The 12,511-nt window shown below is 37.1% G+C and overlaps 1 protein-coding gene and 1 long non-coding RNA gene across 3 annotated transcripts in view; one reads left to right on the forward strand and one right to left on the reverse strand.

Moving 5' to 3' along the window:
• LOC111575683 (uncharacterized) overlaps positions 1-12,511 on the forward strand; it is a 96,927-nt gene that overhangs the window by 55,693 nt on the left and 28,723 nt on the right. The gene's annotated exons all lie outside the window — the stretch shown is intronic.
• stk32a (serine/threonine kinase 32A) overlaps positions 1-12,511 on the reverse strand; it is an 86,165-nt gene that overhangs the window by 53,245 nt on the left and 20,409 nt on the right. The gene's annotated exons all lie outside the window — the stretch shown is intronic.

The raw sequence follows: 12,511 nt of genomic DNA on the forward strand, positions 1-12,511 counted from the left end.
TCTTCAAGGCTAAGAGAGTTATTTTAATATCATCTTGGGCAGACGTGGCTGTGACAGCTTTAAACAGGATGTCAGCTACGCAAAAACTTTATTTTTATTCTTCCTTTAACAATAAAATAGTACACCAAAATGTACCAGGTGTGATGTAAAATAAGAGTCAGCATGTTGCGTTGCTTGCTTTTTGTTTTTGTTGCTTTCTGGTTTCTGGGGTAAAAGGCAATTGAGGACAGTCAACACAGAAAGCCTAATCTCTGTTGTGATTACATTAGTGATCAGCAAACAGATTAACCTGGCTGGTTTTTGCATTACACAAAGTGATGTTATTGAGCTTCGGTTCAGCCTCTATCCAATCAAAATTAACCAAAATATTTAATCATAACATGATTAGTAAAAAAACGAATCCAGCATCTGCTTTGCAACATTGTTTGCTCAGTTTTTCCATGAGCTTTTCTGCCTCTTTTTGATGCTTTCATTTCATTACATTTTCTCAAAGTTTGGTAGGGAAAACTAAACCGTCTTCTTAGTCATCTCCAACAGGGAAAGTATCAAAGTGTTGCCAAGTATAATTTTCTCTGAGGATGTTTCATTTTTTTTTTTTTGGATTTCCTTTGCTCAGCTCCATTTGTAATTTTGTTTGTACTGCATACTGTCTCCTAAAAAATGTTCCTATACAACTAAACTGCATTCACAATTACATTTTGGGGGAATCAATGTCTTTTTCCATTTATTTTCTGGTTTTACTTTTGCTCTTTTTTGAAGCCAATGAATCATATTTGGGTCAATATATAATTGAGGGACTTTTGAAGTCCTTGGGATATATCTTGCATACATTTTTATTAAAGGTAAAAAAAAAACTAATGTTTTTTCTGTTCATTATGATCATGTTTTTACAAATTCCATAATTATTTATTATGAAAACAATCACTTATTGATTAAAAAAAATGACTGGATATCACTAAAATGTCAACTAAATAACCGTCCAAATTTAATAACAACCACCTTCTAATTAGCTAAACAATAATAAAATGAGCTTATTCAGAAATTGTTTTGATTGTGATCTTTTTATTAAGTTGAGATAATCATGACAGATATTTCTTTTTTGGCACTATATTACATTTTATGTGGAAAATAACAAATTGTATCTGTGTCAGAGAAATCACTTTCAATAAGTTGCAAAAACACCTCTCAAGGAAGTATGTTAATTCCAGATCACATGACCTGCTCCATATGATGTCATTTCCTCCTGAAGAAAAGACTGGCCAGACTCCAAGGCTTTCTGAGTTATTTAATATAAAGTAGTGTGTGAGTCAAGTGTGGATTTATGGCATGTCAACAGGTTTACTACAATATCTTTATCGCTAACTTTCAATTTCAATTTTCCTCAATTGTATATATAATATTTAGAAGAATTTTTCTGTAAAACTACCATGTGGTGTTTGGTTATAGGTGGTCATGTTGATTTTAGGCCTGAAAACAGCAAAAATGTCAACTATGATACCTGGTAACTATGGTACAAAAAGTCCCACAATTATGCATCGACCCATATTAGGTGATCAAGCATGTTGTAAAAGTGTGTGTATTTTAACTCATTTTCCAAAATCCAACCAAGTACTTTTAGCACCTAAACGTAACCATGGTTCTCACATGTAGCTAACATTATGAAAGAGTCCATTTAAACCCAGAGCATACATTTCTACTCAACCTATCCAGATTATTTTGGTGGCTAAACCAAACAATGAGTGCAAACAAAGGTAAACAGCGAGTGAAAATGAAGCTTAAGGCTAAGATTAAACATTCCACATTGGGGATGCAAACAACAGTCTTCTGAATTTCCAAGGTTCATCCATCCATTTATCCATCGTATCAATCGTAGGTGACAGATTTATGCCTCCACCTGCTCTGCTAATTTAGACTTTGTGGATTTTTCAAATTTTCCCTCAAAACATAAATGAAAATGCAGTTTAGTCATATAAGTGCATCATTTTTGTGCAACAGGGTTCAGTTTGCCTGCATGTGCCTCAGCCCACTATTAGTATGTGCATGACGTTCTGGGTGGGAAGGCAAGTTGTGGTCATCAATCTATTCATCCATCAATTAAGCACTGGCAAACACAGCAGGCCTGTATCAGCACGCAGCTCCCTGCGTTGCCATTTGAGAAGCTGTTGCACAAATCATCGATTTTACATGCTGAGCTTCCCACAGGGGCTGCACTTTATTTTTTTCCCCACCCTCTCCTTCTAAATGATAAGCTAATTAGTTTCTCTCCCACAATAAACTAATTTATGCAAAAATAATATTTAAAAAAACATGCAGCAGCCAATATTTCCTCACTTGCCTAAAGTGCTGCTCTGGATACAGTCTGCAACACAATGTCCTACATCTGCAAGTTCATATCTTGCTTAAAATTCAGAACAGCACCATAGCCTCTTTCAGTTCCACCAAAATATGTCTAATCAGATAATAAGCAGACTTCAGTGAAGTGTAGGCTTCAGTGTTGACTAGGGATTTTATTTTTCTGCATAGAGTCCACAGGGGTTACTGCTGGCAGATAAGGGCCATCATCTTGGCCGAAGCTCAAAACTGAATGACGAAGGAGTAGTTTTTTGCAAAGCTGGTAGCCCCCTTTCCTCTGGGTCCTTTACCAATATACTGAAGGTGGTGGTTTTCTGTACTGGATGGATGGGGATTGATTGAGCTGACTCCAAACTGTCTGCTAAGGCTCCGAAAGTGCTGAGACCACTTAACATCTAATTGCCAATGGCCTCCAAGTGTGGAAAGACTATCTGGGAAATGCCTGTACTGAGGACGCACGTTTTACAATGTCACAAAGAGCTGCACACACACATGGAGTTCTGTCTGTTCTCAGTTTCATATCACTTATAGCCATCATCAAATATTATTGTCTTACTAAAAAATAACCTGGGGAAAAAACAGAACACCTTGAATGAGTCAGCCCATCCTAATCACACAAGATGCAAATCAGCAAACAGCTCTTTTCTAATGAATAAGGTGGAAAGGAACTGAGATGAGGCCTGTCCAGTTCCCTTAGAGTGTGTAATGCAGTACAGCTGAATGGATGGGAGCAGACTCAGTGCTATCAATCACTCAGACAAGCAGCAATTACTTAGCCACGCCTGCAGACGCCCAGCTTCCCCAAAGTTTTTGGTAAACTTAATATACCTCAATGTGTGTGTGGACTTGGTTTACTTATGTTGTGAGGACACAAAATTGTTTACACAGTCCAGTGTTCTTTCTGGATAGAAAACCAAAGTCTCTGTAATGGAAATAAATTATAGGGTCAAGACTTGGAGCAAGGATCAGATAAATGAAAGCTTAGGCATAGATGTTTGTTGTTCAGAACAGAGGTTTAAATATGCACTAAACCCGTATAAAGCAGGTATTTAAATAGCAAAGGCGAGTCATGAGAATTATCAGCAAATCGCGTGATATGGACCCTCTTAATGCCTTGTTTATATAATTACAAACATTGCTATTTTTATGATCTGAGGGATTATAGCATTGGCCAGGTCATGTACAGGATAAAACGTATTAAATATCCTCTATATCTTCAACTTCAAAAGAGCAACTATTGCTATAGTCCTGATATGCATTCTGTTTTATTAGTTGAGGTTCGGGACAAATGCATCTCAAGATGGTTGAAGATGGAAAAACAACAGGATTATGTGACAAAGTGCTGAACAATTCTAAATTCAAAAAGTATTTAAGACACACTAAAATACAAAAGAATGGTTTGATATCCGATAATACTTTGAACAGTTGAATAATCTGTTGAGTTATTTATTTAGTTATTTTGCTGTAAGGTATTCATGCAACATAACAGTGTGTCAATCCTTCTGTCTACACCGACTGCATACATGTATGCATGTGAGTGTATGTTGTATGCGTGTATGTGAGTGCATGCATATATATTGTAGATATGCTGGTAGATTTTACATACGTGCATAGTTGGAATTTACCTATTGTCTGGTATTCTTGTCCACATTTTGTATAAGATATAATAAGTTACAGTTACAGCCAACATCATCATCATGTTGTAGCTGTTTAAGAAGTCTGGCTCCAGTTGTATTTTCAGAGTTGATTGATTTTTATTTTAATTTAAACTAGACAAAAGTAAAATCAGTCATTGTAAGATAGATGAGGGAAAGTTATAGTCAACTGGATTTGAAGGTGCTTTTTAATTGCCTTGTGCTTTGTCTATCTGCAAGCCACCATAAAAAAAGGTGTTGGTTAAAATATGTCTAAAATTATAATAAATAAATGGTTCAATATTTTTAAGGACCTTTTAAACATATCCATATGGTATTTTTGTGTGCTAGCACACATGTCATATGCAAAATAAATGGTCAAAATCTATACATTCTAGAGGAAGCATCATTGTGGAGTTACATGAAAGCCATTTCAGGGCAGGAAGGATTATTTTCACATGGAAAACTTCTTAATATGTAATTTTGACACATGGAGATGAGTTTTTAAGGATTTAATCAATGAACCAAGGGAGACTTTAGAGCAAAAGTTACGGCTAGAGCCTTACAAATTGCAATGAAATTATTTAAAAATTACATGTTCTGAAAAGAGTGGACCTGCATATGGAGTCTATAAAGATCTGAATCTGCGAAAAGTTCCAGCTGCTGCCATTAGATGTAAGAGGGATGCAACTGAGGCGACAGAGAGCATCAGTGTGTTTGCTTGTGTGAGTGCATGCAGATGAGAGAGGGTGAGTTGGAAAATGATGTGACATTTGATTCTGGCATAGAGGAAAGAAGCCAACATCAAACTCACTTAACATTCTCTTAAATATCAAAGCAGCGCTCCGCTTTGATACAGGATTTGTAGTTTTTTGGAGGCCGACACAGCTCTATGTACATAGATGGTCAAAACACTCTTCCCAATTATCCACAGTGCTCCTGCTCTGGTTCTGTGTTCAAGTATGTGTGAAGGACTAATTAACCACAAATGTTGAAATCTTAGTCACTGAGACTTGTTATTTTGAAGTTTTCTTTTAACTTTGACTGCTAAATTCATGTACGTTCATTAGAGAAAACAGTGTGAAAACAGTGTGAAGGGGGGAAATATGGTTCCAGGCAAAGAGCATTCATTAAGTGCAGTGGTGTGAGACCAAGCATTTAAAAGTGTGTACTTAAAAAAAAAAAAAAAAAGACCAAGACTCAACGTGTGAAATATTGATGACCCAAAATGTTATAACCAAAGCTAAAAACAGGACTAGCTGGAAACTGCGAACTAAAACGAGACAAACAGGCCTGTTGGTGGTTTGAAGTGAGAGCTAGACGGCAGTTTGTGTTTTCTGGATTGACTCCATTTTACTCTGTCCATTAATCTTTTGATTAACTGTCTTCACCTCTCATTCTCTCCCTTTGTCTGTCTGCTTTCTGGCCTGTTTCACCCACACTTTCTTCCCCTTCAGTCTACCTTAGTGTCTGTCACATGCACACACATTTAGAGTGTAAATACCTCTAACCCAGCAGAGTTGGTTAAGGTGGTGAAGAACTCAAGACGCTGCTGCCACAGGCATTTAGGAGGTAAAACCGGACAATAATTGCTCTTTTTTTCTTGGCAGCAAAACAGAAGCTTCTTCCAGGAAAACAGCCGTTTATTTAATTGCTATAGTACGCAATGTATGCAATGGGATGGGTTCTTCACGTACATTGACTTTTTCTAGACTTTAATCTTCAAATCTATTATGCTTAACCTAATCTTCAAACTTAACTAAACCTAGTTAACCCTCTGAACCCCAAAAACTGCCAGCAGGTTAAACAGAAGGGTTATTCTTATCATAATTACACCTTTCATTAGAGCTGTAAAAACAGAAAGAATCACTTCATTTTTAATTTTCTGGCAATCCTTACACTCGTAACCTGCCATTTGATAGGGAAACTTAACCAAATCTGAGCTGAAAATTATGATATTTTATCAAAAATCACTTTCTTACTAATTTCTCATTTAAGTTTTTGCCCAAAGTAAGTAATTTGCTCTAACCAGAATCTTTAAAAAATGTAAAATTAGCACTAATCAGTACAACTGATAGGCCATGACTGACTCAGCCGTGGCTGACAGTCACATGAGAAAATTTGGAGACTTTTCTCAAAGCTGGGTTGAACTGCAGGCTGTGTTTACATAGAGCAGATGGAATACTAATAAGGAAACAAATATATTTTAAAAAGTAAGTAGTAAAATATCTACAGTTTTTTCCCCAGTTTGTTCATATGTGTGAAGGGAAAAAACAGAATTGTATGTTGATTCCTTTTTTTAAAAAAAATATTTAGGACAATTTATAGCATTATAACTGTGCGATTCTGAACAAATGACATATTTAAGGTCTCTTTGTGGTTGTGCTGTTTCCATAAAGGTGCAGGACCTTTATTGCAGTGAAAAATTAGCCCATATAGTTACTAAAAATGTGACAGGACTGAAAAATTCAGAAATCTGCTGAAGGTTCAGAAGGTTGACCTAATGTTTAAGTCAAACCAATATTAGTTAATTATTAATTCAATTTTTCAATTCAATTCAATTTTATTTATATAGCGCCAATTACAGGTCAGATTGTCTCAAGATGCTTTACAGAACCCATATGCCGAAATATCCTAATCATGTAGTTGTTTATTTTTTGTAATCTAAAAAGGGCATATTTTAGTGGACTGGCGATGGAATGGTGCATAACAGAGTTAAAATGGACCAATATTTTGGATTTTCTTTTTAGAAAACACATTTGTCACTCAGCTACAAGAAAAGCAAATGTGATAATATAACAGCTTTTTGTCAACTGGTTAGTAGAATATTCACTGGCAGTAAAAGCCAAAACAGAGAATAGAAAGTATTCTGACTTTAACACGCGTGACTATGATTTGACAAACGTTGCTGAGGAGGTCAGGTGGCTGTTACGGAGGAGCAGCAAGGCCATCAAGTCAATCAATATCACACTTGAGTCCTCAGTTTAATCGAGTAGAAAACCAACTCTCATGCTTGGCTGAGGTTTCCATGTTTTCAGTCCCACTGGTCATTCCATCAAAAAGCCAAGATGATAAAAAGCTGAAAGGATTGAGCCATGAGTGTTGAGGGGAAGTTGTTTTGTCCTCCAAACAAGGAAAACTGACTGACTCACCGCCAGCTCTGACATGGCTGGTCAGGAATAAAGCCGCGATAAAGACAGTCTGGCATGATCATACACGTACCAAGGCACGTGCAGCACACTTTGATTGTGATAATATGCCCAAACACCACATAAATGCTGCCACTCGACAGCCTTTTGTAAGAGTCATTTGCCTTTTCTCTTAAGATGCGATGCTAGCTGCAGAAACTACGTCCTCAAAAGTTCCACATATAATAAGCACTCTCACAGATACAGGCATAAACGAGCATTTGCACAAATAAAAACCTCACACACATGCAAGGTTTCTGAAGATGGGTGCACAAAGTCAACAACTATCAGCACAAGTGTGTGGTTTTGTGTTTCTCAAAGTTATTCATGCAGGACATTCAGTGTAATAGCTGCTAATCAACAACATCCCTCCGGAACTGACTGACCTGGTGCGAACTGAGCTTTATATTTTATGCCATTTCAGCAATGTCGCTACTCTGCTTAGAGTGTAAATTGGTCTCCTATGACAATAAGAGGCCCATTTCCTCTAAAAACAAGTCCAGCCTCCTTCTCACTCACTCCAGTTCTGACCACAGTGACACGGTAATTGGAAGGCGGTTGAATATGAATGAAATCTCAAGTGACCTGCTGTCAGAATGAATTAGAAACGGCACCAATTAGGTTGTTTGTCACAGGTAGGTTTAGGGTCACAAAAGTTAACCATGTTACTCTTAGTATGGCAACATGATTAATGTGATTTAAAAGAGCCTGTTTCGTATTGAAACTATGCTTTGGCTTTTATCACCTCATGTTATTACCTGATTTCACTGCCTTTTGTGTGTTTGTCAGAGACATTACACAAAAACTTCCCAACCAAATTTCATAAAACTTGACGGAGAGGTGGAACATGGGCACAGGGAGAACTCATTAAATTTTGGTACGGCTCCACATCACTTTATTTAAAATTGGTAGACAGGACATTGGCCTTGGCAGAGGTCTGCAGTCTCTGAGTGCAACTCTGGTGTTGAAAATATAATTGAAAACAATCCAAACTTTTGCAACTGTTGGAGAACTCACCTCCTGAATAGTAAATACCAAGCATTTTAAATAGAGGTCAGGGAGGAAAATAGTGTAGAAAAATACAGCATCTGACTTGTCACGCATAATTGTTGCAGAAATATCCAATTATTGATTGATTTGCAGGTAGTTTATAGAATGTTAGTCGGCACAACTGCAATATAGAAATGTAGATTACATAATAAGAAGATGCAATAATAATATGTGTAAAATCTTATAATATACTAAATCAATGCATTGAGTCTGAAAATGTCATTTTTCAAAGTTTACTAGATCATTGTATTAGTTTCACGTGAACTTTTGTGCAAATTCTTACATTAATAGTTGTAGAATTCATAAAGATCCCAGACCCTTGTAACTAACAGCTGCATAAACATAACAGAATAAAAATGAACATATGTATCGCTATAAAATGGAAAATAATCAGCCAACCAGTCGCTATTTTGTCTCTATTTTTACTGTGCAGCTCCAAAGGACCGAAAAAGGATAGTACAGAAAGTTTGAAAACATCCATTAGCAGCTGTTGCTTGATGCTTCGACCAGAACTTTGTGTGGCGAGCAGAGAACAGCAGTCAGGCTGCAGATTAGCACCTATGCATTATGTTGAAATGGTGCAGACTTTTCATTAGCCTCCCTGGCATCCAGCCTGCTCGTTCTCCCTCGTCCTTTCCTCTCCGCCTCTCTTGTCCTCCAGTTGCCCCCACCTTCCGCTCATTTTGTCTTTCTTCCGGTGTCTATCTCTGCTCGGCCACACATGCATTTCAATGTGACCTCTTGGTGGCCTCCAGGCAGCCAGTCTGATGGGAGAGAGCATCCTGCACGGAGCTTTTAGAGGCAGAGAGGCACCCCAGGCCACTTCGGTAATGGAAGTCTCCAGAAACCACAGGGACTCGCAAGCTAATGGTAACAGACCTTACAGAAAAGATTCTCTGTCCCTCTGTCAAAAGTAACAGTTATGACACGCAGCGCTACACACTTAAATGAAGTAACACTAAAGCTGCTGCGTTTCCAAAAGGCACTAACTAAACACTAAACGTATTACTGCTTTAAGTAGAGTATAGACCTTAAATCCTGCAAGACAGTTCCTCACGTGGCAATATTCTGCAAAAAAATCCAATTTTCCATGATATTATTACATTTAAATAATAAAATAAAATCGAAATAACATTGCCAATATTCTGAAAAGATCACTTGTACTTCTTGTACTTAATGTAATATCAGACTCCTGGAGAAGGAGTTTTCTCCCACACAGTAATCCATCTTCCATGCACCTTTTATGAGGTAAATGAACTAAACCTCCACTGAATGTTGAATGATTTTTGTTAATTTAAATTTATATATTGAACGCCTGCAGCATAAAAACCTTGTCAGTGGATCTCAGAAGTAAAAGGCCTAATCAAGACTTGGCTGTTCAGCACAAAGTATTGCAATTATGGTGATGAGACACACACACACTGGCCATATATGCACACACACACACACACACACAAACAGACCATCTGACCACAGCACCTTTGCTGAAATGGACACAGCCGACCGAGTGCTCACACTGTGACATGTTGGATGGATGCCGACAGCCCTCTGACCTTCCTCCCACCCTGTCGCCCAACACTTTGCTGTGACTGACAGCTTCCATCAGTCTGTGTCTAATTCTGCCTGAGTATGCACACATTGGTGCAGCAACATACACACACACACACACACACACACACACACACACACACACACACACCCCTCACCAAAAAGTACACAGGGAATCCATGCCAAATACTGCACCTAAACTCCACATACAGACAAGAGAAACCTAATTATGTCTATAATTTAGCAGCTGAACTTATTTCTGCAGTGACTGAACATAATTCCGGTGTTTTATTATTCTTGCCAGCCCAGACTGTGTGATCTTCTATTTCACCAGGTCACCTTGACTTAAGGCCAAATACTTGACATGCTGAGATGCTGCATTCAAGTGTTCATCAGTGCCTGCACTGTGAAAAGTAAATAAGGATGTGATGGGCACATTTTGCAGTTACACAACTATATTGTTTGTCAGTACAAGAAGATCTCACTATTACTTACAATACTTGTGACGCAAGAGTCTAGAACTGAGCTTTTCTTAGATTACGCTCCTTAATGGAGCCTGTACCTAAGCAGACTATAGTGCCTGCATAATGCCACATGATAGGTTTACTAGACCTTTTACTTCATTTTTCTTTGAGGAATATTCTGCCTTTGTGGAACATTATGGCATTACTGCTGTTCTAAGAGCCGAAAAGCGCATGAATGGAGAACAACACTGAATGATGTCTTTGCTCTGCATAGAAATGTAATGCATTAGTAAGATTGCATAAGAACTAAGAAAAAGAGGGACTCCCTGAAGCAACTCAAGCTTTTACCCCACGATGTTTCAGACTTTTGATAATGTACCTCTTCTTTTAATTTGACAGTTACGCAATTGATTTATTTTTTTACAATACCATGTTACATCATAGTAGTATTTGTCCCAAAGTTGCATGGGGTACATCATGAAATGAAGTGACGTATAGAGTTTGTTAAAAGAAGATCAGCTTTCAACAGTGAACATTATCATTGTGCACTCAAGTTATTAGTTTTTTTTTTATCCAGTTATGTCATTTCTTTCATTCTAGCCATAATGGAATTTAGCATAACAGTTCTTCAGAATAACACTAGTACTACTAATTTTCTTTTTTTTAATTCCACTTCTTTGGCTGTATGTTGACAACACGTCATCAGGCAAATTCCTTGAGAAAGTAACAAGGAAAATAATAATTACCACCTTGCTGTTGTATCCCTCCACTATTCTGACTATTAGCTGAACAGATCGAATGACTTTCCACTCCCCTTCCGTGTGTAACTGGTTTCAAGATGCCCTCCACTATGGGAAACAATGACAACAACACAGAGCTAGCAACCTGCCACACTAAAAGAATGTCAAATTTTGCCAAGGATTTGGAGGCAGCCCTGCTGGGTTTTTTTTTACTGTGATTTAGCCATTTTTTTGTCCTTCACTATTTCGAAGGAACACTTGCTCCACTCAATTCGATTGTAATCGGTTTAAACAAATACAGACAAGCTACAGCATTTTTCTCCTCACAGCAGAATGATGATAAGGTACAGTCAGAGCATTCTGTGCTGCAGAATGGTTTAACTATGCTTTCACCAACTAATTAGCTCACAGTTTACTTCCTTATCTATCCAGACTCAAGTAATATATTTAGTGAATACTTTTGAAGGCATCTACTACAATGGGTTAAGTGTATTTGTGACTAGTTTAGATAGAACACAAAGTTGTAGTCATTGGCACTAGACAATGAAAGACAAATACGTATGTTGTTACAAAGAAGCTTCTAATTCTAAATCACTGATGCTTTACATACATCTTCAAACCCAGCAGCACAAATGATTTATAAAATCACCACAGCATTGAAGTGGCTCTCAAGATTAGTGTCACTAATTCACTCTCTGACTAAATGTTAAATATGGTCACAATCTCCCCTTCTGTTGCTGAGTTACACTGTTGAATAATGACCAGAGAGGTGTCTCTGCAGAAGATTATGATGCCACAGTGAAGCTGACCTTTTCAATTTGTAAAATCTAACTTTATTATTTAGTCATATCTGACATTTGAGGGAAAGTTTGTCATAATTAGAATATGAATTCTTGAGCTATGGCTAAGTAAGTTGTTTGCGAGGTCACAGTGACCTTGGTCTTTGAACACCAAACTCTAATCAGCTTATCATCAGAATGTGATGGAAGGAGATACAACCCAAAAATAAGCCTGCAGCCTTGACTGTCACTGGTTCAGAGGCATAGAAAGGTCTGAAGGACTAGAAATTGATGCAGTTTATATAACACTGAATCACCATAATTAGGTTAATTAGGAGAAAAATGTGTTTTTTAAAATATTTTTTTCTCTTGAAAAAATACAATACAGACTCCTGCACAGTTTTTAATAGAAAAATGCTGTAATATGTAGAACAATACTGCAATTTTTGCATTTAATTCTCAAAAAGAATGTAGTTTTTCCCAGTTAAATGTACATATTGTTGTGCTGATAATGGAAACATGCAATATTTATAACATGGCAATTTCTGCATTTATTACATGTAAAAAATACAGTTCGTTACCAGTCAAAGTAATGTACTTTTGTGGTAATAACAGACATATACAATAACCACAATTTTTGCTAAAAATTCCTATAGTTAATGTGAAATACACAGCTGTTGTGCTGATAATGGAAGAATGCTGTAATATTTATAACAAGTTGCACAACCTCTATTTTATATAGTATTTTCATGTACA

Source organism: Amphiprion ocellaris, chromosome 14, assembly GCF_022539595.1.
Source record: "Amphiprion ocellaris isolate individual 3 ecotype Okinawa chromosome 14, ASM2253959v1, whole genome shotgun sequence".
In the NCBI taxonomy this organism is placed as follows: Eukaryota; Metazoa; Chordata; class Actinopteri; family Pomacentridae; genus Amphiprion; species Amphiprion ocellaris.